Genomic DNA, 22,479 nt, shown 5'->3' with positions numbered 1-22,479 from the left:
AGGTGTCAACTCAAACATCTGTATTTATTAAAAAGTCACTCTCACATACTCTCCTTTGTGACCTCAGATGGGGCTTGTTATGGGATCTAGCTCTGGTCTCTAGAAAACTATAGGAGCTCTTACCCTCTGGGGGTCCCAAGTAGAAAATTATAGTGCCATATTTTCTATCATGATTTAAGCTATTCATAGATAGGAAATGTGACATAAGCCAACCTATTCATCTTACTGATATTAATTAAGGGCTGATGCTCAGGCTGCATAGTTATGTGAGAATATGTATGTTATAGCACTTTTGAATCATGATGATGAAAATCTCTCATATAACTGTAGGATCTACGCTTCCTACAAAAACCTAAATATTAATAACTAGAGATGAGCGAACCTTTGGAAGTTCGGTTTGGAAAGTACAGCCGAACCATAAAAAAGTTTGGTTTGTGACTTTGACTTGATCTGAACCGCAATGGAAGTGTCTGTTATTGGGCAGTTAGTGGCTCCACCCACATGCTGTCAGCTATAAGAAGAACACTTCTGGGGAAGTGTGAATGGGGGTTTTCAAATCTTATTTTTTTTGTTTTGTGTGTGCACACTACATCTGATCATGCTGTGATCAAGTCCGAGACATTCAAACACTGCACGTGGCTCACCCAGGGCTGAGCATCACTCATACCCAAGCACAGCATTGCTCACTTGAGTGGTTTGCACTCGTAATTCACTCGAACTTCCAACCCGGACTTTGATTTTTTGGAAGTCGGTTTCCAAACCCGAACTCCGAACAGCGAACCTCAGGTTCACTCATCTCTATTCATAATTTGGTGTTGTCAGCCTTCCAGGTATGGAAGAGTTATCTACTGAGGTGACAGAAGTGTCGCTTCTCAAACTTTGTATACAAGTAAAATATATCTTTGTATTTTGATACAATACGATACTTTGTATAGGGATCCTAGCCTTGGTGTCTGGTTCTCAGAGCAGATCTCCTGTTGAAGTTACCTGATCATGGCAGGAAGTCTGACTTCAATGGAGGTTGAAGTGTCAGCTCTCTCTCTCTTCCCCAGTTATCATTAGTCTAACGTTCAATATGAGAGTGTCCACTCGCCGAAGAGGTCTTTTTGGGTTTAACAACTTTCCTCTATGACAGACATAATGCCACAGAAATGTCAAAATGACCTAGCTGTTCTGTTTTATGATAATTTTTTTACCACTTCAGAGTTCAGAAACCCTAGAACGGGTAAAAAATGTGACATGGTCATTCTTTCCCGAGTGGAAGTCGCCCACCCTCAACAGTAGTGAAAATCGCAAGAACAACGGTGAAGCTGCCTTGGGAAAACCTCCGTAGAGTTTTCCTAAAGTTTGCCTGGTAAGACCTGGCATCTGTGTCGGCGTCTAAATGACGCCCTATGCACATACCCCAACAATGGATTGTGTTCCTTTCTCTTATTTACCATCAACACAAGACAAATAAACTGCAAAATTTATCTGATAGTGAATATGAAATGTCTTCTGAAATATCAGCTCCTTGTCTTGGACTCCTGGAGTTGTTGAGTTGGAATCCTTTAAAGATCATCTAAACTTTTTTTGTGTATTTAACCAGCCACCATACAATACAAAGTTATACATTTCTGTAATATTCCGGTACTTCATTACTTTTTATTCTGCTTCCTTCACTCCTGTGACATGATCGTGGGGTGCTGCTGGGATGTGATGATAGCCGGGGGTCAGCTGGTGACCCCTGTGTCTGTAATGACGATATACCTGTGAATGCCGGTCGTGAGCAACATTCATAAGAGATCGTGATTTCCGCTGTATAGAGCGATTCTGATGCTGATGCCCTGCTCTGTACAGCACAAGCGATCGGACTATTGAAGCTTCAAGTCTCCTAAGGGGACTAGTAAATACAATGAAAGTGAGAAAAAAGTTTTCTTAAATATAAATAAAACAACTCAAAAATTCAAATGGCCCCCTTTTTGCCCAATTAAAAAAAAAACAATAAAAAAAACAAACAGAAAAACATATTTGGTATCTCTGCATTCAGAAGTATCCGATCTATCAAAATATAAAATAAATTAATCCAATCGGTAAATAGCATTCCATGAAAAATTCCAAAACTCCAGAATTATTTATTAATTTTTTTGGTCACTGCAACATTGCAATAAAATGCAATAAGAGACGATCAAAACATCACATCTACCCAAAAATAGTATCAGTAAAAACATTAGCTTAGGGCGCAAAAAATAAGCCATCACACAGCCCCAGATCCCGAAAAATGAAAATGTTATTGGTCTCGGAAAATTGTGCTGAAAGCAAAATTTTATTTTTACAAACATGTGAATTATTTTTCACCAATTAAAAAAAGAAAAAATATACCGTACATTTTTGGTATCTACGAACTTGGACTGACCTGGAGAATCATAATGGTAGGTCAGTTTTACCATATAACACCAACAATATATGCAATCGCATATAACAATTAAATCTTTATTAGATAGATATAAATGTTAAAATACCAAAAATACAAAAAGAATGTCTCCAAAAAACAGATCCCCTCAACGGGTAGATATTATATTGGGAACACCTAGCCAGACCACTCCCCGTATAGTACTTTTAGTGACTACAACTGGACCAGTCAATAATAACTATATGGTCATATATACAAGTAATGCAAGGAAAACCGTATTTAGCAAACTGACAAGGTAAAAACACAAGTGTGTTTAGAGATATCAAATAGAAGTCACGTTATGAACACATAGCTGTACATAAAAGGTCCTATGGTAACCCGCAATATACCTATAACGGAGTCAGGAGGAAATAAGTAATGGTGTCCCACACACCAAACGCACGTTTCGCATTAGTTATGCTTCTTCCATATAGTAAACATGGTAAATTAAAAATCCCCAAAACAATTGTGGAATTGCACTTTTTTTGCATTTTTACCGGACTTGGAATTTTTTTGAACATTTTCTAGCGTCATTTAAAAGTACAACTCGTCTCACAATAAAACAAGCACTCATATTGATGGAAAAATAATAAAAAGTTATGACTCTTGGAGGAAGAATGAAAATGAAAAAAATGGAAAATCACCAGGTGGGGAAGGGGCTAGGAAAAACCTCCTACTTGAAATTACCCTGGTGCCAACAAATTAAAAAAGTAAGCAACTTATACCCTCCTTTGCTGTCTCCTTTCCCCTTCCACAAGCCCATACCGTAATCCAGGCTCAGGTTCGTACAAACCCATGAGAATTCCTTGTACACAGAATCTGGGTGCCATGTCCTGAGGACCACTGATTAGGATGGGAAAGTTTGCATAGTTTGTAGTTTTCATTATTCATTATCCTACTTCAGTAATGCGATTCTTTTAAAACCATTTTGTTCCGTTTGATCTATATGATCATCGCAGCGCTCGATGAGGACGGCTATATTTTAGCTTCGAAATGAAGTCAAATTTTATGTAAAATGTAACATCTTGTGAAAGTTGATTCATCTCACTTCCCCGCCTTGTGCCGAAAAATGAAAGTGTAAATACTCCAGCACCGGATTTATGAGTGCCGCGTTATCCCCCTACATGCGCCGCCGCGTACACTGTCAACACTACATCAGAATAAATGGCGATTATTAATATTCTAGACATTCACGGCTCTTGATACGAAGTCAGTCATCATGGAGGTTCGAGGCAATTTAAGTACTGCAGTAGTGATATTAATATTCTATAATCTCACCCTTAGGACTCGTTCCGAGTGCCTCATTATCATTATCATGTGAAATTACAGCATTACACCAGGGCACATGATTAGAATTATGCAGCATGTGCAAATAATGGAAAGTAACACTAATAACTTTTATGGCTTTTTTTCTGTACTTTATCATTCAGTTTTGGTATTTTATTTTCTTTTAATCATTTTTTTTGCCCCCTCAGTGAAAAAAAAAAATGTTGCCAAAATTACTACTTTCTGGTATATTGCGTGAGCTCAGACCTATATGACAATATTTATGAAGGCGTTCCTCCTCTTTTTTTATTTGTTCTGTATAATTAGTTTTGAAAATAATCATTAAAGTTAGGCATAATTTTATTACTTTTTTTAATGTATTTTTTTTTTTTTGCTAATGGAAGTCTAGCTACTGTGGTAATGAAAAGCCTATTAAAAAAAGAGGAAGAGCGACTCCTGGGTGAATGCAGAGTCTTTAGTGCCTATTGAAGCTGAAGCATTTACCATTTGGAACGCTAAAAGCTAAAATTAATAAAAGAAGAGATTAAAGAATACATCGGAATTTTACTGATAATTTATGTTAAAAAAAAAACTCCAAACAAACATTTAGAAAAAATGAGACAGCCTTGAGTGTTTTATGTCATTTTTACATCTTGGAACACAGGAGCTAAAGGAAACTTCAATGATTGTCAATGGATATTTTAGATGTGTGGCGTCCCTGAGGGTCCAGTCGCCACAGTGGTACTGCACCTCAGTCAGAGGTGTGGGGTCCCATTCCCTGGTAAGGCAGAGCACACAGATCACAGCACACACACACACACACACACACACACAGTCTCTTGGTTTAGCTACACTCCATTGTGCCGTAGTTAGACCGAGTTGCTCCTTAGGGAGAGCACAGTCCCGGCACCAGTCTGGAGGTGGGGTTAGTTAGTGGGAGGATACTTAGAACAGAACAGTGCAAGAGAGAGAACGAAGCAGGAAGCGGAGGGGAGAGGTCCTGGGGACTGGAGCCGGAGGAGCTCGTCCTAGGACCAGGTGGAAGAAAATTAAAGAAGGGGTCCTAGAGCCACGGGAAGTGAGGGATCCACCTGTGGGCTCGCATCCACATCTGACACATCGGTGTGGAAGGACTAGGCTGCAGGGGGGAACCGGCCCCTAGACTAGTGGAGAACAACCAGGCTCAGCTAGCAAACCGGAGGCTGAGGTATCTTTATGTGCCAAAGCCGCTACCACACACGAATCTGCTGGAAAGTGACCAGATAGGACCAGGGGACAGAGCAAGAAGCCGGCCAGAAAAGGGTCCATGGGTACCGGCTCAGGGCATTGTGTGTGAGGCGTGGGCAGGTGGGAGAGGCCAGCGCAGGAAGACGACCAGGAAAGGCTTTTACAGAAAGAGACACCGGTCTTGTGCTCCGAACTACCTGGGGATTGGCTGGTTCTCATCACAGCAGGACTCTGCACTCCAAGGGCAGCATTAAATCGTCCGTGATAATGTGGAACTGACAAACTGTGAGTAAAAGACCTACTGACTGCATCAAGCGTCATCATGCAAGGCAGATCAAAGTGTGCCTGCGCAACACCACTATGCCGACCTGTGTGCATGATGTAGGCCACGTCATCCATACTGTGCTGGGTAGAAGGAGGACAGTGATCGTCGCAAAGAGGAGGCGTCGAACCGGAGAGCGGAGGACCAGAGAGCAGCGACACCCATTGGACCGCTTACATAGCAAAAACCTGCGGACAGATGTCGTGATAGCGAACGTGGCCACAAGTGCACCAAGAGTGATTACATTTCTCCTAAGTTCACTGATTGTCCACATTATTTCTCCATTGCATTACTCCACACTAAATATTTTCTCAGTCATATAAAATCTATATGATTGTAAGAAGTAATATTTAAGCTTGTCTATTACTAACCTACCAAGTAAAGTGGTTTTGTGCCCATAAACATCCTGACAGTTTTCTTGGAAAAGGAAAATGTCATCAGAAAAAAAAACTATTCTTTAAAACAAATTTTTAAATCCTATTTTTTTTAAACATTTTTCCTTTTTTTTGTCCTCACTTTTCCTTCGCACTGATTTACAAGAAATCAGAAATCTTACAATTGTCACGCTGGTCAATCATTACTGGTCTCAGAAAATAATCCCACAAAGTCACCTTTATATTTTTTTTTAATATATATATATATATATATATATATATATAAAAAAAAAAAATATATATATATATATATATATATATATATATAATATATTTCCAGTTTTCTTCACCACTAACCTAAAAAAAAAACCCTATACACCTTAGAAACCTCATAATTACACTGACCTGGAGAGTCAAGTTCTCAGGTTATTTTGACTACATGGTATATGCTGTAAAAAATAAATAAAGAAATATGGAAGTGTGGGATGGTTTTTTGCACTATTTTACAACTTTTCGATTTTTTTTCCCGATTTTCTTTTACGTTATATGGTGAAATGTAGGGTGTCGTTCAGAAACCACAGATATGAATATGTGAACAGAAAAATTTTAAAACTTATGGCTCTTTAATGAACACAAAGAAACAAACAAAGGAAGAAAAAATGGAAAATTGGTAAAAAAGGGGTTAAAGAGCTGGGCTCCAAGGGGATATTGACATATGATGCACTGGGACGTCATATACCGGCTTCCTGACATTGATGGGCGATCACAAGCAGAGCCTGCATTTTTGCAGGCAGATGATGGCTGTTTTATTCAGCCATCATCTGCCTTGAGTGGAGCTTAGGATGCAAAAAACAGGACTTCATACTGATCCAGTACCCAAAAGTTGAAATTGTGATGATTCCTGTAAAATGAAGACACAAGCAAAATTTAATTATTGGGGTTTTTTTTTATAAATTCTTGCATATTTTACTGCTCTTGAATCTTACATGATTTCACATGATACAATGGATGGTGTGATTCAAAAGGACAACTTGTCCTGCAAAAAAAAACCCAAGCCCTCCTATGTAGATGGAAAAATAAAAAAGTTATGGCTCTTGATACCATTACTTACCTGGGTATTCGTGTACCCTCGGATCTTTCTAGATTGTTCTCTTTGAACTTCCAACCATTTTTAGCCAGACTTGACACCAACTTAACTACATGGGAAAAGAAGAGTTTCTCCTGGTTTGGACGCATCAATATACTGAAAATGACTATCCTCCCCAGGTTACTATACCTTTTGCACACAATTCCCTCTTATATTCCTGCTTCTTTTTGGGTGGGCATACGACAACAATTTAGGAACTTCGTTTGGGCGTTGAAACACCCAAGACTGCGTTGGGAAACATTAATTCGCTCTAAAGAGGCGGGCGGGACAGGCTTGCCAGATTGTCGCCGATACTACCTAGCGGCTGCACATGCTCGTATCTTGGACCTTGTCCATAACTACTCCTCAAAAATATGGGTACGCTTGGCAACGGATCTATGTCAGAGCGCGGTTGGAGCTATGCCGTGGCTATGCCCCTCTCCACTCCCAAATAACCCAGACATCTCCTATACAACAGCTAATACACTAAAATCCTTGAATGTCCCCTCTATGAAAAATGTGCTGTTGGACAGAAATGGCCCCTTGTTTCCCATATTGGGAAACCCTAAGTTTGGCCCGGGCTATACCTCTGCGATGTTTCTAGGCTACCCCAAAGCTCGCCCTCTACGTCTACACCATGTGGCCCCCGATGGGGTTTTACTACCACTCAACACGATCCTGGGAGACACCCCCCCCACCCCACGCCACGAATATGAATACACTCAGCTCCAGCATTTTTTCGCGTCCATTCCTGATAAAAAGACATTAATACGCCCCCTGTCAACCTTTGAGACGTTATGCCTGTCACAGCCGGTTATACCACATGCAACCTCAGTCATCTACAAAATGCTTTCTGAAAAGGATCTCCTCTCTCTTTCCCCATACTGTAAAGCGTGGGAGTCAGAATTACACAAAACCTTTACGAAAACCCAGTGGGACAAATGTTTCTCTCTCTCACATCGATCAGTTATAGCATCTAAATCACAAGAGACAAGCTATAAGATAGTATCGAGGTGGTATAGGGTCCCTGTCACTATAAACAAATGGTTCCCAGGGGTACCGGACACGTGCTGGCGGTGTGGAGCGGAAGCAGGAACGATGTCGCATATTTGGTGGTCATGCCCAACCATGTCTGCTTTCTGGAGTGGGGTACTTAGGGTACTTCTGGAAGTAACAGGGATTGCAGTCCCCCCATCCCCGGAAGCAATCTTGCTTTATATGTTTCCCTTGTCCACGTCCAAATACAAAAAATCGCTGCTCAGACACCTATTGCAGGCCGCAAAAACAGTGATACCTAGACGCTGGAGAGCCATGGATCCCCCGACCCTGGAAGAATGGTTCACTGAGGTGTCTTTGACTCACCGTATGGAGTCGCTGATTGCAGGTTCCCAGCAGGAAAAGGACATTGTCGCTAAGACATGGTTTCACTGGGAAGCGTTCTTCTCTTCTCCCCTTTATCGTCATGTTCTGAAGTAATGTGAAGTGTGGTGCCTCGTTTGTCTTTTTGCCCCACTCTATTCTTTATTTTCTTTTCTCTTTTTCTCTCTCTCCTTATTGTTCGCACTTCTTCTCTCATAGTTAAGAATTTCCCTACCTGGGGAGTATAGGATGGTGACTCATCTACTTTAGGAAATATCACAACAGGGATTCCCTTGTCATGTATTTAGTTTGAGTGTTCATATTACTGCTAATTGAATCAAATGTACCCTGTATTTCTACGGTAGACACCATTTGGCTGCAAACTTGAATTATACCCCTTATGTTATGTTCCATTCTGTATATTGAAAAATTTGAAACCTAATAAAAATTTATTGATTTAAAAAAAAAAAAGTTATGGCTCTTGGAAGAAGAAAAAACCCTAAAATGCAAAAATGGAAATTCGCCCGGTGGGGAAGGGGATAAAAGGATTTCATTGGTATGGCTGCATGGGTCATAACGTTTTCAGCAGACTTACAGGAGAGTCTATCCTACTATTTTAAGTCAATGATGGATAATGTATAAATATCCGATCCATCAGTTGCAGCTTGTTGGTGGTTTCCATTTACCAAAAAGGACAATAAAAAACAATCTTTTTTATATAGTAAACAGTAAAATAAAACAAATGAAGATATAATATATGGAGATGCTCAGTCTTAATTTTATAGCAAGATATTAATAAAAATCCGCCCATCACTCATGCTATCCATCAGTTGGGATGATTATCGGATCTGCTCCCGTGTACATGACGGGGGTTATGTTTTATCTCCTGTAGGGTTTGTACATATAACCTTTTCTAAAATTCATCATTCCTCTCCTGACATTACCCTGATCCTTTTATCTTCAGAGTGCGGCCTCTTGTTTTAGCCTTTAAATCTCTATATAAATATACTGTATGTCAGCGCGCCATAAAGAACTCGGCCGCTTTTCATCATCATCCTCATTTTTGCTGGAAACCCCAGTATTGGGCCGATGCTTTGATTTTATGGATCACATATCTGATGTGTGTTCTCGAGATTCTGAATTTCCACTTCTGGGTAAAGAAAACACCCTAGAAATAAACCTTCCCCACAGCTGTCCATCTTCATTCCTATATATGTCCTTGTCATGACCTTTAACCTGACGCAGCCAAAAAAAAAAACCCTAGCCACTCACTCTGGTCAAAAATGTATCTAAAAAACAGTCTTGTATGTAATATTATTAGTGAAGGAAGGTGCCGGCACCGGGCCGCACGGGCACCGCACTCCTTTGCCAAGGAGACTCTGTGTGCGGATGTGACTTTCGGTGGAATGCATGATACTTACTGGTTTCTTCAGGCTGGTGTCCATCACCTTGTTGGCAATCGCTGTCATGGACAATCAGTAACTCACACAACACCAGAGTTCATTTTTATTCTTTACACCATTATGACAGAGATGGCCTTCCTTTCCTTCCTTCCACTCAGTGTGGGGTACTATTTCTCGACCTGTCCCCGCTATCTTGGATCTCGTCCTCAAGCTCCAAAGTCTGTGCCTCCTTCCCCCCCATCCTTGTTCACCTTCATCCAATTGTGGGTTCCGATGGCTCTCTTGCCGGACAACTCTCTAAGCCCATCTAGGTGAGCTGTAGGCTCCAGTCCTCTCGAGGTTACCTCAGGGTTCCCTGACTGGCCCTAGCACCAAGACCACGTCTTCTCACCCTTGAACCCTATTCTCTACAGGTCCTCTCTCAAGTTGTTCTTGTTCTCTTTCCTGCCATCTGCTACTCCGCCCTTCCACTACCTTAACTCTATCTTATCTAACCTCTAATCTAAACTCGACTTGCCACTAGATGGCAGCCGTCAATACAAACATATACATCTTATAATATTTAACAATCTATAAAACAGGGTACATGTATACAGTGTGGCACAGCCCCCCTACTACATTAGTACTAAGAGGTAGGGGCTCTAGTAAGACAGATATGATGGATCCGTTGTATGACCAATTGTAATGACTGTTATCCGGGGTTCTGTACTGGATACATTCAGGAGCCATAGAAGACTTAAAGACTTTTGTTAGGGGCCTCCTGGTTTCTGCTTCTTCTGTTCTGGTGTTTTCGATGATCACATTCTACACTGTTCCTTCCACCAAAAACTCAATACCCCAAAGAGAACATAGTGACATAATGAACTGAACCATCCCAGGCTCCGAAAGAAAGTTTCACGGATAGAAAAAACCCTAAATCTTACATATGTTTTGATCAAAACAATGTGGCAATAATTAAGTGTCCACCCTTGTTTTTGGAAGGTCCCCTTTACTCTAGTCTCATATAATTAAAACTGCTAAAATAAGTAGTTGGGAGCTGGAGTGTTGTTTCTGCCATCTGAGCCGTTCTGTGCCAGTACATATCCCCCGAGCATCTTGTGACATCTTTCCCTTCCATACCCAATATACAGACTGATGGCCGAGTAAGATAATTGCTGCTGGTCAGGACGGTGCAGACAAGCATTCGGTCAGGGTGAGGATTACGCCATTCATAGATTAGGAAACCTTTTGTAAATAAGGGAAAGAAAGAGAGAAAGAGAGAAAGAAAGAGAGAAAGAGAGAAAGAAAGAGAGAAAGAAAGAAAAAGAAAGAAAAAGAAAGAGAGAACGAAAGAGAGAACGAGAGAGAGAAAGAGAGAGAGAAAAAAAGAAAAAGAGAGTTATGGAAAAAAGAATAACAGTGAGACAAAGAGAAAGGGACAGAGGAAGAAAGAGAAAGGGACAGAACGATAAAAAAAAGAAAAAATAATAAAGGAAACACTGCTAAAAAGAAAGAAAGGAGAAAAACCGGAGAGAAAGAAGGGACTGAGGAAGGAAACAAAGAAAAGGAAGGACAGAAGGGAGGAAACAGAGAAGGGAGAAAGGAAAGAAAGAAAGGAAAGAAAGAAGGAAAGAAAAGTAAATAGAGTAAAATAGATTAAAATAGAGAGGAAGATAAGAAAGGAGGAAAGAGAGAAGAGAGAAAAGGCAGGAAGGAAAGAAACAAAGAAAGAGAGCAAGGAAAGCAAGAAAGAGAAGAGAGTAAGAAAGGGAGGAAGAAGAGAAGGGAAGAAAGAAAGGGATGAAGGAAAGGAGGGAAGAAGAAAAAAATGTGAAATGAGAGGAAAGAAAGAGAAGGGAGGAAAGGAGGAAGGAAAAAAAGGAAAAAGAGAGGAAGGTGAGAAGGGAGGAAAGAGAGAAGGGAGGAAAAAGAAAAGAGTGAGAAGAGAGAAAGGAAAGAAACATAGACGGTGAAGGGAGGAAAAAAGGAAAGAAAGAGAAGGAGAGAAGGGCGGTAGAAGAGAAGGAAATAAAGAAAGGGAGGAAGGGAAGGAGAAAAGAAGGAAAAAATGCAAAAAAGTAAAGATGGGAGGAAAGAAAAGAAAGGAAGGATATAAAGAAAGAGAGGAAGGAGAGAAAGAAATAAAGGGAGGGAGTAAGGAAAGCAAGAAAAAGGAGAGAAAAAAAGGAGGAAGATAAGAAATTGAGAAAAAAATAAAGATAGAAAAAGAATGGAGGAAAAAAAAGGGAAGAAGGAAATAAATAAAGAAAGATAAATAAGGGTAAAAAGAAAAAAAAAATAGGAAAGGAAAAAAAATGAGTAAAAGAGGAAAGTGGGGAAAAAAGGAAGAAAACAACAGAGGAAAAGAAGGAAAGAAAAAAGGTGGAGAGAAAGATGAGAGAGGGAGAAGGAAATGAAGGGAGGAAAGAGGAAGGGAGACATGGAATAAACGACGGAAGTAAAGAAAGGAGATCCGGAAGGGAGGGTTTTACTGTGAATAATGACAACTAATTACTGTGTATAAACCCATATTTCTATGTTACTGTTGGTTCTATGAGACCACTCACCCATGATGAGGTTGTTAGTAGAGGACTAAAGGCTGCTTTACACGCAACGACATCGCTAACGAGATGTCATTGGGGTCACGTCGTTGCGTGTGAAACGCACGAACGACTGTTAATGATCAAAATTACTCACCTAATCGTTGATTGTTGACACGTCGTTCTAATCCCAATTATTGTTGCTGTAGCAGGACACAGGTTGTTCGTCGTTCCTGCGGCAGCACACATCGCTATGTGTGACACCGCAGGAACGAGGAACCACATCACCGTACCTGCGGCCGCCCGCAATGAGGAAGAAAGGAGGTGGCAGGATGTTCTGCCCGCTCATCTCCGCCCCTCCGCTTCTATTGGGTGGCCGCTTAGTGACGCCGAACGTACCGCCCCCTTAAAGGAGAGATTGTTTTGCGGCCACAGCGATGTCGGTGAAGAAGTATGTGCGTGTGACACTGCCGTAGCGATATTGTTCGCTACGGCAGCGATCACCCTGTGGGCGGGTGCTATCGCTCGTGATATTGCTAGCGATGTCGCAGCGTGTAAAGCCCGCTTAAGTCTTACAGATCTCATCAAGCTCCATTATCTCAATATATTCCTCCTGAAACTGTGCAGGATGATAAAACATGGACACTGTGCCCCTTATGTGTCATGTGCGGAGACCCAGGAGTTTGTGTTGGATGTAACACCCATCTCTTGACTCTGTCATTCGGAGGGCTGCTGCCTGACCTTAGTACCATGTAATATTTAATGAGCGCAGTGTAATCTCCTCTGCAAGTTTCCACGAGTTGGTGCTCAAAAGAATTTGTGTTTGTGTCTTCGGCTCGAGCCAAATAATCTGTTTTATTTCATCCCCGTGTTGTATTCCCATAGGAGAAGTCTAGGTCTAGAGTACAAGCTGCTCGGTGACACGCTTTCTGTATTTTGTAGCATTTTCACAGATTTCTACATAAGTTTTTATACTTTTATCAGAGTTTCAGTTAGTTAATGTCGTCTAGTGCTCATTTCTGCAATCTGTCTCTCCTCAGCTGTCGCTGAGCCGCTGTTACAGCTTGTACTTTCATAGAGTCGCTGATTGCAGTATTTGCCAATCGTCAGCACAAGAAGCTCACATGTCGGTTCACAGAAAAACCGTCAAATTGTGTCACACGGAGTTTTACATGAACTTCGCCGACTGTCATGGCGGCGTCAGGTTCTGTTCATATTGCAGATTCTGACACTGTGTGCGATGGTTTCTCTGGTGTCTCTGATCAACACAGGCCGACTCAGGCATCCACCTGCTGTGTGCTCAGTCATAGGCTAGCAAGAGTTAATCTCTGCTAGTCTGCTTATTAGGCTCTTTTCACCACATGTTGTGCGGAAGCCAATCACATCTGCTCCTCTCATATTCAAGCTGGATGAAATCTTCTATCCATGCCAGCTATAGGTTATACTTTGTTGGTTTATGTGTTTTGGTGTTCCAGACTATCTGGAAAGTGTTGCTTTTTGCCTAGAGTGGTTGTGGAGTTTACTCGTTGCCTTGTTGCTTCCTTCCTGCTCTTGTTTTCCTCCTTATGTGGAGCACATTATTCTGTATGGAGGACTATTTGGGACCCATAATTCTGTATGCAGAGGCTATCTGGGGGCACATGATTCTGTTTTGAAGACTGTGGGGCTCGTTAGTCTTTATGGAGGGCTATGTGGGGTCCATTATCCTGTATGGAGAATTCTGTAGGGCCCATTATATTGTATAGAGGGCAATGTCCATTATTTTGTATTGAGGGCTATATGGTGCCCATTATTTTGTATCAAGGACTATTTGGGGTCCATTAATCTGTATGGAGGACTATGTGGGGCACATTATTCCATTAGTCTGTATAAAGGCCAATGTGGGGCTTGCTACTAGGTTAGCCTGCGACTTTGTCAAAGTTTTGTCCACGCTGTATATTTCAGTTTGTTTTCACTACATGATAATAATAATAATCTTTATTTCTATAGCACCAACATATTCCGCAGCGCTTTACAATTCAGGAGGATCATATACAAACAACAGTTATAGAAATACAATATTTAGAGGGAAAAAAAAAGAAAAACACAACCCTGCTCGTGAGAGGTTACAATCTACAATGAGATGGGCGGGGAGAGGCAAGGTTCAAGTGTTTATTTACAATGACAATCCAGCCATCTCACGGAGATAGGGGATAGATAATGGATTCCTGGACCAGTTGGCCAGAACCTTGAGATGCCTTTGGATGCCATGGAGTTTGATGTGGAGTTATGTTGTGTGAAGTTGTAGAGGGACTATGTGAATCGAATCTGATTAGGGAGTGTGATAGGCCGCCCTAAAAAGATGCGTCTTTAGGGTGCGTCTGAAGCTGAGTAAGTTGGGAATTGTCCTAACTTCTTGGGGTAGAGCGTTCCAGAGGGTTGGTGCAGCTCGGAAGAAGTCTTGGATCCAGAAGTGGGAGGTTCGAATTAGTGTGGATGTTAGTCGAAAGTCGCTTGCAGAGCATAGAGAACGGGTGGGTGATAGACAGAGAGGAGGGTGGAGATGTAGGGGGTGCCGCACTGTGGAGAGCTTTGTGGGTGAGAACAAGCAGTTTGAATTGGATCCTGTGATATATGGGCAGCCAGTGCATTGATTGGCACAGCGCAGAGGCATCCGAGTAGCGGTTAGCCAGATAGGTGACCCTGGCTGCTGCATTAAGGATGGACTGTAGAGGAGAGAGTCTAGTTAGGGGGAGACCAATTAATAGAGAGTTACAGTAGTCAAGGCGAGAGTGGATCAGGGCCACGGTGAGGGTTTTTGTCGTTTCCATAGTGAGAAAAGGGCGGATTCTAGAGATGTTCTTGAGGTGCAAGCGGCAGGAGCGGGCAAGAGATTGTATGTGGGATGTGAAGGAGAGATCAGTGTCAATTATAACACCCAGACAGCGGGCCTGCGGCCTGGGACTTATCGTTGTGCCACACACAGAGAGGGAGATGTCAGGTTTAGGAAGGTTGGAAGACGGAGGGAAAAGAAGAAGTTCAGTTTTGGAAAGGTTAAGTTTCAGATAGAGAGCAGACATGACATTGCAAATTGCAGTCAGGCAGTCACTGGTGTTCTGTAGTACAGCGGGGGTGAGCTCAGGGGATGAGGTGTATAGCTGTGTGTCATCAGCATAAAGATGGGACTGGAAGCCAAATCTGCTGATGGTCTGTCCAATTGGGGCAGTGTAGAGGGAGAAAATAAGAGGGCCAAGGACTGAACCTTGAGGGACCCCAACAGTGAGAGGAAGAGGAGAAGATGTGGAGCCAGCAAATGATACGCTGAATGAGCGGCCAGAAAGATAAGAAGAGAACCAGGAAAGCACAGTGTCCTTTAGGCCGATAGAGACTTCCTCCTCTGTGACTGGGTCAAATGTGGAAAGTGAGCTGGATGGGATATGGGGATGGATGGGATTCACAGTGCTTGGTGGCTGGGAGCTGATCTCTTCTCGGATGTTTTCTATTTTCTCTGTAAAATACGAGGCCAGGTCATCAGCATGAAGGGCTGTGATAGGGGTCTGTACTTTGGGACTGAGGAGGGAGTGAAAGGTGTCAAAGAGCTTTTTTGGATTGTTGGCAAGTGAGGAAATAAGGGTGGTGAAGTAGGTCTGTTTGGCGAGGTGAAGGGAATAGTTGTAGGTCCTTAACATGAACTTGTAGTGGATGAAGTTTTCTGGTGTGCGGGTTTTCCTCCATAGGCGTTCGGCACTCCTAGAGCATCGCTGAAGAAATAGAGTTTGGGATGTGAGCCAAGGCTGTTTTATTCTGTGTTTTGGTCTTTCTGAAGGTGAGGGGCGCTACTTGGTCTAGTGTAGTCCTGAGTGTGTCATTGTAGTGCTTTACAGCCATGTCAGGACAGGAAAGTGAGGAGATAGAGGACAGTGATGCGTGTAAAGAATCTGAAAGTGTCTGAGAATCGATGGCCTGTAGGTTTCTGAATGTGTGATTGGTGGGAGTGTGCTGGGGCGGACGAGGATTTGTGAGCTTGAAGGAAAGGATGTTGTGGTCAGAGAGGGGAAGAGGTGAGTTGTCAAAGTCAGAGATTGACATGATTAAATTTACTGAGAACAGCTAATCAAAAGTCATTTCATCCATTTTTCTACTAGCATGTTCCCATCCCACGGGGCATATTAGATATGTCTGGTTAATACGTCTCCTATCCCTGGGATCTAGGTCTGTCCGTATGACCCTCACTCCTCCCAACCCCTCCCCATAACTACTGAGCCATCCTTCTGCATAACTAGCTTCTCCACCATGACAGATGACCAGCTCTCCTCTCTTCTCTCCAGATCACATCTCACCACCTGCACACTTGACCCGCTCCCATCCCACCTCATTCCCAACTTCACTGCAATCTTCATCCCAACCCTAAAGGGTGCTTTACACGCTGCGACATCGCTAGCCGATAATAGCGATACCGAGCGCGATAGCACTCGCCCCCATTGTATGGCCGATATGTGGTGATCGCTGCCGTACCGAACATTATCGCTACAGCAGCGTCACACGCATATACCTGCCCTGCGACATCGCTGTGCCCGGCGATCCGCCTCCTTTCTAAGGGGGGGCGGTTCGTTCAGCGTCACAGCGACGTCACAGCAGCGTCAATGAACCGCCGCCCAACAGAAAAGGAGGGGAGGAGATGAGCGGCCGGAACATGCCGCCCACCTCCTTCCTTCCTCCTTTTCCGATGGAGGCAGGTAAGTAGATGTTTGTCGTTCCAGCGGCGTCACCCACAGCGATGTTTGCTGCCGCAGGAACGACAAACAACATCGTACCTGTCGCTGCAGCGATATTAAGGAAATGAGCAACGTGACAACGAGCAACGATTTTTGACGTTTTTGTGCTCGTTGATCGTCGCTCATTTGCGTTACACGCTGCGATGTCAGTAACGGCGCCGGATGTGCGTCACTAACGACGTGACCCCGACGATATATCGTTACCGATATCGCAGCATGTAAAGCCCCCTTTACCCATCTCTTCAACCTATCACTAACAACTGGTGCCTTCACCTCATGCTTCACACCAATCCTCAAAAAGCCCTCACTTGAACCAGCCTCTGTGTCTAGTTATCACTCCATATCACTTCTCCCCATGCCTCAAAACTACTGGAACAGCATGTCCATCTTGAACTGTCCTCCCACCTCTCCTCCTGCTCCCTCTTTGGTTACAATCTGGCTTCCAACCACATAATTCCACTGAAACTGCTCTAACTAAAGTCACCAATGACCTACTAATCGCCAAAGCCAAGCAACACTATTTTGTCCTCCTCCTCCTGGACCTGTCCTCTGCCTTGGACACTGAAATATTCCATCTAGCTACAGATTCTCTCATCTCTTGGTATCACAGCCTTGGCCCTATCCTGGATCACTTTATATCTAACGGACCGTACTTTCAGTGTCACCACCTCCTCATTTTGCCCCCTATCTGTTGGTGTCCCCCAAGGTTCAGTTCTCCATCTACACCTTTGGTTTAGGACAGCTCAAAGAGTCCCACGGCTTTCAGTTTCTTCTTTAGGCTGGGGCCACACGAACGTATGGCTAGCTCCTGCTGTGCTGCGAGTGTAAAGGCCGCTTTACACGCAGCAACATCGCTAAAGCAATGTTATTGGGGTCACGGAATTCGTGATGCACATCCGGCCGCGATAGCGATGTCGTTGCGTGTGACACCTACGTGCAATCGAAAATGGTCGCAAAATCGTTAATCGTTGACATGCTCCCCTATTCCCAAAAATCGTTGCTGCTGCAGGTACGATGTTGTTCGTTGTTCCTGCGGCAGCACACATCTCTATGTGTGACACCGCAGGAACGAGAAACCTCACCTTACCTGCAGCCGCCGGCAATGAGGAAGGAAGGAGGTGGGTGGGATGTTAGTCCCGCTCATCTCCGCCCCTCCACTTCGATTGGGTGGCCACTTAGTGACGTTGCTGTGACGCCGAACGAACTGCCCCCTTAGAAAGGAAGCGGTTCGCCGGTTACAGCGACGTCGCTAGGCAGGTAAGTGGCGTGATGGGTCCGAGCGATTTTGTGCGCCACGGGCAGCGATTTGCCCGTGACGCACAAACGATGGGGGCGGGTACGCTCGCTAGCGAGATCGCAGCGTGTAAAGCGGCCTTAAGCTGAGTTTCATGCCATTGTGATCCAATCTTACGATTGGATCACAGCTGCGGAGGAGAGGGAGAGATTAATCTCCCTATCTCCTCCATTGCCAGTTGATGCGATTGTCACACTGCACTTCGGTGTCATCCGAGTGCAGTGCGATGTTTCACTCGCACTCATAGACCTGTATGGGTGCGAGTGAATATGGATCAGATTCCACCTGCAGCATGCTGCAACTATTTTCTCGGTCTTATTAAGGCTGAGAAAATAATCACAGATGGGAACGGCCCCATAGAGTAACATGGGTCCGGGTGGAATGCTATTTTTTTTATCGCATTCCACTCGGTCCGTTTTATTTTCCGTGTGTCCTAGCCCTTGTGCTTATGATACGCAAATCTACCTCTCTGGCCCTGATATCAGCTCCTTACTAACTAAAATCCTACAATGTCTGTATGCTACGTCAGTTTTTATTTTTTTTTGCTTGATTTCTAAAACTGAACATGGAAAAAACAGAATTCATCTTTCTTCCACCTCACTGTACGTATCCATCAAATTCAGTGGCTGCTTATGTAGCACCCACTGGGCAAGGGGTTAAATTACTCGTCGCCAGGCCTGGTGATGTCGGGTCTGGAGATGTCATGGGTGGCCCTTTCGCTTGCTTTCGTGGCCCCGAGGTGTACAATAAAGAAGGGGAATAGGGTGATGATGGTGGAGGATTGTTTTGTGACGCCACCTGCGGTACGCGGCCAGGGATTAGCCGCCGCTGCTGTCGCTGTTCTTCAGGGCTGATAGTGGTAGCAGCTGAGATCTTTCTGCTTCCCACAGGTGGAACGAGCCCCGGGGAGGATGATGAGGGCAGTAGCGCTAGGACCGGCAAGGACAGGTGGACACAGTCACTGCGCATACAAGGTCTCTTTATTCACAGTCCTGGTTTTACCTGGAAGATGCCGGTCACCGCCGTGATGGGCCTCAGCCGATCCCGAGCAATTCGAGGTCACCGTCAGTGTTCCCACTGTGAGTCCTTTCTGGTCGGGGTCCCTCTAATCCCGGTTTAGGTGTAATGTGGAATGGGCTGCGGGTGCTTCCTGCCCTCTCCGCAGACCCTGGAATCCCATGTAGCTGTGGAAAACCCGGGCTGAGCTGTAAGTTCCAAGACACGGGTCCTATGGCGCTCCCAGAAGTGTGAGGTAAAAGTAGATTGGACCGAGGTCCCAGGTGTGTGTCTCACCACAAGCTGTGCTCGGGGCTATCTGACCGTGTGTGAAGATGCTCCTTCCCTTTTCCCCAAGTGGTGCCCACCCCCAGGTGGTTGTCCCAGTGACAGGGAAAGTCCCATGCTTCATGATGGCCAACCCCCTTATCTACCCCAGGCCATCCTCCCGGTGGGAAAGCACCTAACTGTTTGTGAATGTGAGAAAAACTAGCGATTAACCTCTCCTTACTCGGGATGAGTACTACATCCTAAGGGAGATGCAGTACCCTGTGGCGACTGAAGCCTCAGGGGCGCCACACTTACTCTCCCCAGTCCTGCGTGCTAACTGCCTGGGGGTAACCCTTGATTCTGCTCTCTCTTTCAAGACACATATCCAAGCCCTTTCCACTGCCTGCCGACTCCAGCTCAGAAATATTTCCCGGATCCGTACATTCCTTGACTAAGATTCTGCAAAAACACTAGCGCATGCCCTCATCGTTCCCTGCTTGGACTACTGTAACCTCCTGCTCTGTGGCCAATCTGTCCTAAATTCTGCTGCCCAAATAATCCACCTGTTTCCCTGCTATTCCCTGGCATCCCCTCTCTGCCAATCTCTTCTCTGGCTTCCCATTACCCAAAGACTCCATTTGAAAACACTAACCATGACATACAAAGCCACCCACAAACTGTCACCTCCATACATCTGTAACCTAGTCTCCTGGTACTTACCTGCACACAACCTACGATCTTTACAAGATCTCCTTCTTTGCTCCCCTCTTATCTCCTCTTCCCACAATCGCATGCAAGATTTTTCCTGTGCCTCCTCCATACTCTGGAATGCTCTACTCCAACACATCAGACTCTCACCTACTGTGGAAACCTTAAAAAGGAACCTGAAGACCCACTTTTTCTGACAAGCCTACAACCTGCAGTAACCATCAGTCCACCATAGTGTCGCATGACCCATTTTACCCTCACATAATATATCCTCAACCCCTTCCTTGCAGACTGTGATTCCTCACAGGCAGGGTCCTCACCGATCCCTTGTAGACTGTGAGCCCTCTTGGGCAGGGTCCTCTCTCCTCCTGTACCAGTCTGTGCCTTGAAACGTTCATGATTATTGTGTCTATCTATGCCCCTTTTTGACATGTAAAGCGCCATGGAATAAATGTCGTATTAATAATAATAATAATAATATTAATAATAATAATAATAATAAAAAATCGAGTTTAGAGCATTCTCGCTCAGCAATTTTTCAAACTCCTATACCAATGAATGGATATTGCCAGGTGCAAGCAGGCACCTCTCTATACTTGGTGGTCTGTGACAGGACCCCATTCACGGTCCGATTTTTTTCATGAACCCATAGACTTGAATTGGTGAGTGGGATCTGATTCTTGGAGGCACATTATGCATGCTGTGTTTTTTTTTCCACACGCCAATCTTATGTGAAAAAAATCAATCATCTGACTGCCCGATTGAATAACACTAGTCCGAGTGTGATACCATTTTTTGACAGACAGCACTCAGACTGAAAATATGGTCGTCTGCACGAGCCCCTATACTGTGCTGTACTGAGGTGTCATACGACAGCTCATTGTGCTACTGCGCTGTAGTATAGAACTGTAACGTGGCCAGAGGGCGGTAATCGTGGGCGAGCTTTCACTGCAGTATCACGCCCTGGCACGCCACAGAGAATTCGTGTTCCCGGTTAACTGTGTGGGGTGCGGTACACCTACTGGATCACTGCTGCCTTCAGGTGTCTTCGTCTCAGGTGGCCCACCATATGAACTCAGGTGACACTTCATTTCATTATATATAAAAGAACTTCTACTTGATAACAACGATAATGTTCTTAGGAAATATGTCACAAGGGTACAATACACTTCAATGGTTCCGTTTACCATTACAATACACTTCAATGGTTCCTGTTCACACAATATTCTTCAAGGCTGTTCCGTTTCCCTCACTGGCTTCACACCACCTTCAGTGTCCCTCCTCACATTTACCCGCAGTTCCACATCTGTACTCCTCTGCTAGGAGTGACTTCTGGTGCCTGCCTGGGGCTACTCAAGCATCTTACCCCAGACGTCTCCGTAGTCGGTGTGCTAGGGAGTTGGGCATGCTCTGTACTGCGTGGGGGGTAGTGTCTTCACAAGCACTACCAGCCTTCACTCTCTTGGTCTTGAGCTCTCAGACTATTTTTCCTGGCGACTCTTTGTCTCCTACCACTACACGGAAGGAGGCTTTTGGGTGTCTCCTTAACACCAGCATGGAGCCTTATGCTCCACATGTCCAGAAGACCTCATGTCTGGGAGTTTAGGGTTCATGCCCGATTGGCATCGGGCACACTTGGCCACACTTGGATCTCTCTGGCCATAGCTACAACTTACTCTAAGGCCTCTTTCACATGTCCGTGTCTCCGATACGTGTTTGGTCCGTTTCCTCACGTGCCGGAGACACGGGCACACGTAGACCCATTAAAATCAATGGGTCTGTGCACACGTGCGTATTCTGACATGGACCATGTGTACGTGTGGAGCATACCTGTGTCCGTGTGCTCCACACGTAGACATGTCAGTTTTTCTCCGGCATCACAGGTGTCACACGGCCCGCATACAGAGCACACGGAGGTGTTCCATGTGACACGCACCGGAGAAAACACACATGTCTGAGAAAAAAATAACAAATCTTTACTCACCTTCTCCTGCCCTCCTGTCTCTGCCGCTGCTGTCACTTGCTTCTGACCGCCGCTCATTATGCTCATTGCATATTCACTTCACTGCGGCCGGAAGCAGCAGCAGCGGGGAATCAGCACCACGGACAGCGAAGCTAGGGACAGGTGAGTATAAAGTTCCCGTTCTCAATGTGTTATCACGGATAACACACGGAGAACGCACGTGTGCCATAAACACGGCTCACGGAGGGCAAGACGCATCTTTGACACGTCCGTGAAAAACGTGCGTGATTTTCACGGACGACACATCTGGTTTTTGCTGAGCGGCACAATACGGCACTTTGCAGAAAAAACGCAACCGTTTTTTTTGCCGCCGATTGCGTTTTTTCCACTCAGACTTGCATTAGCGCCGTATTGTGCTGCATGGCCTTGCGTTGCGTCTGGTTTTTGCCAGGTGCGGCATATTTAGC

The 22,479-nt window shown here is 44.4% G+C and overlaps 1 protein-coding gene across 6 annotated transcripts in view; it reads left to right on the top strand.

Annotated features, from left to right (window-relative positions):
- Positions 1–22,479, top strand: part of KIAA1217 (KIAA1217 ortholog) — a 979,280-nt gene that overhangs the window by 825,082 nt on the left and 131,719 nt on the right. The gene's annotated exons all lie outside the window — the stretch shown is intronic.

This window comes from Anomaloglossus baeobatrachus, chromosome 6 (assembly GCF_048569485.1).
Source record: "Anomaloglossus baeobatrachus isolate aAnoBae1 chromosome 6, aAnoBae1.hap1, whole genome shotgun sequence".
Lineage (NCBI taxonomy): Eukaryota > Metazoa > Chordata > Amphibia > Anura > Aromobatidae > Anomaloglossus > Anomaloglossus baeobatrachus.
The sequence above is the reverse complement of the archived record's forward strand: the minus strand, read 5'-3'. Positions and strand labels throughout refer to the sequence as shown.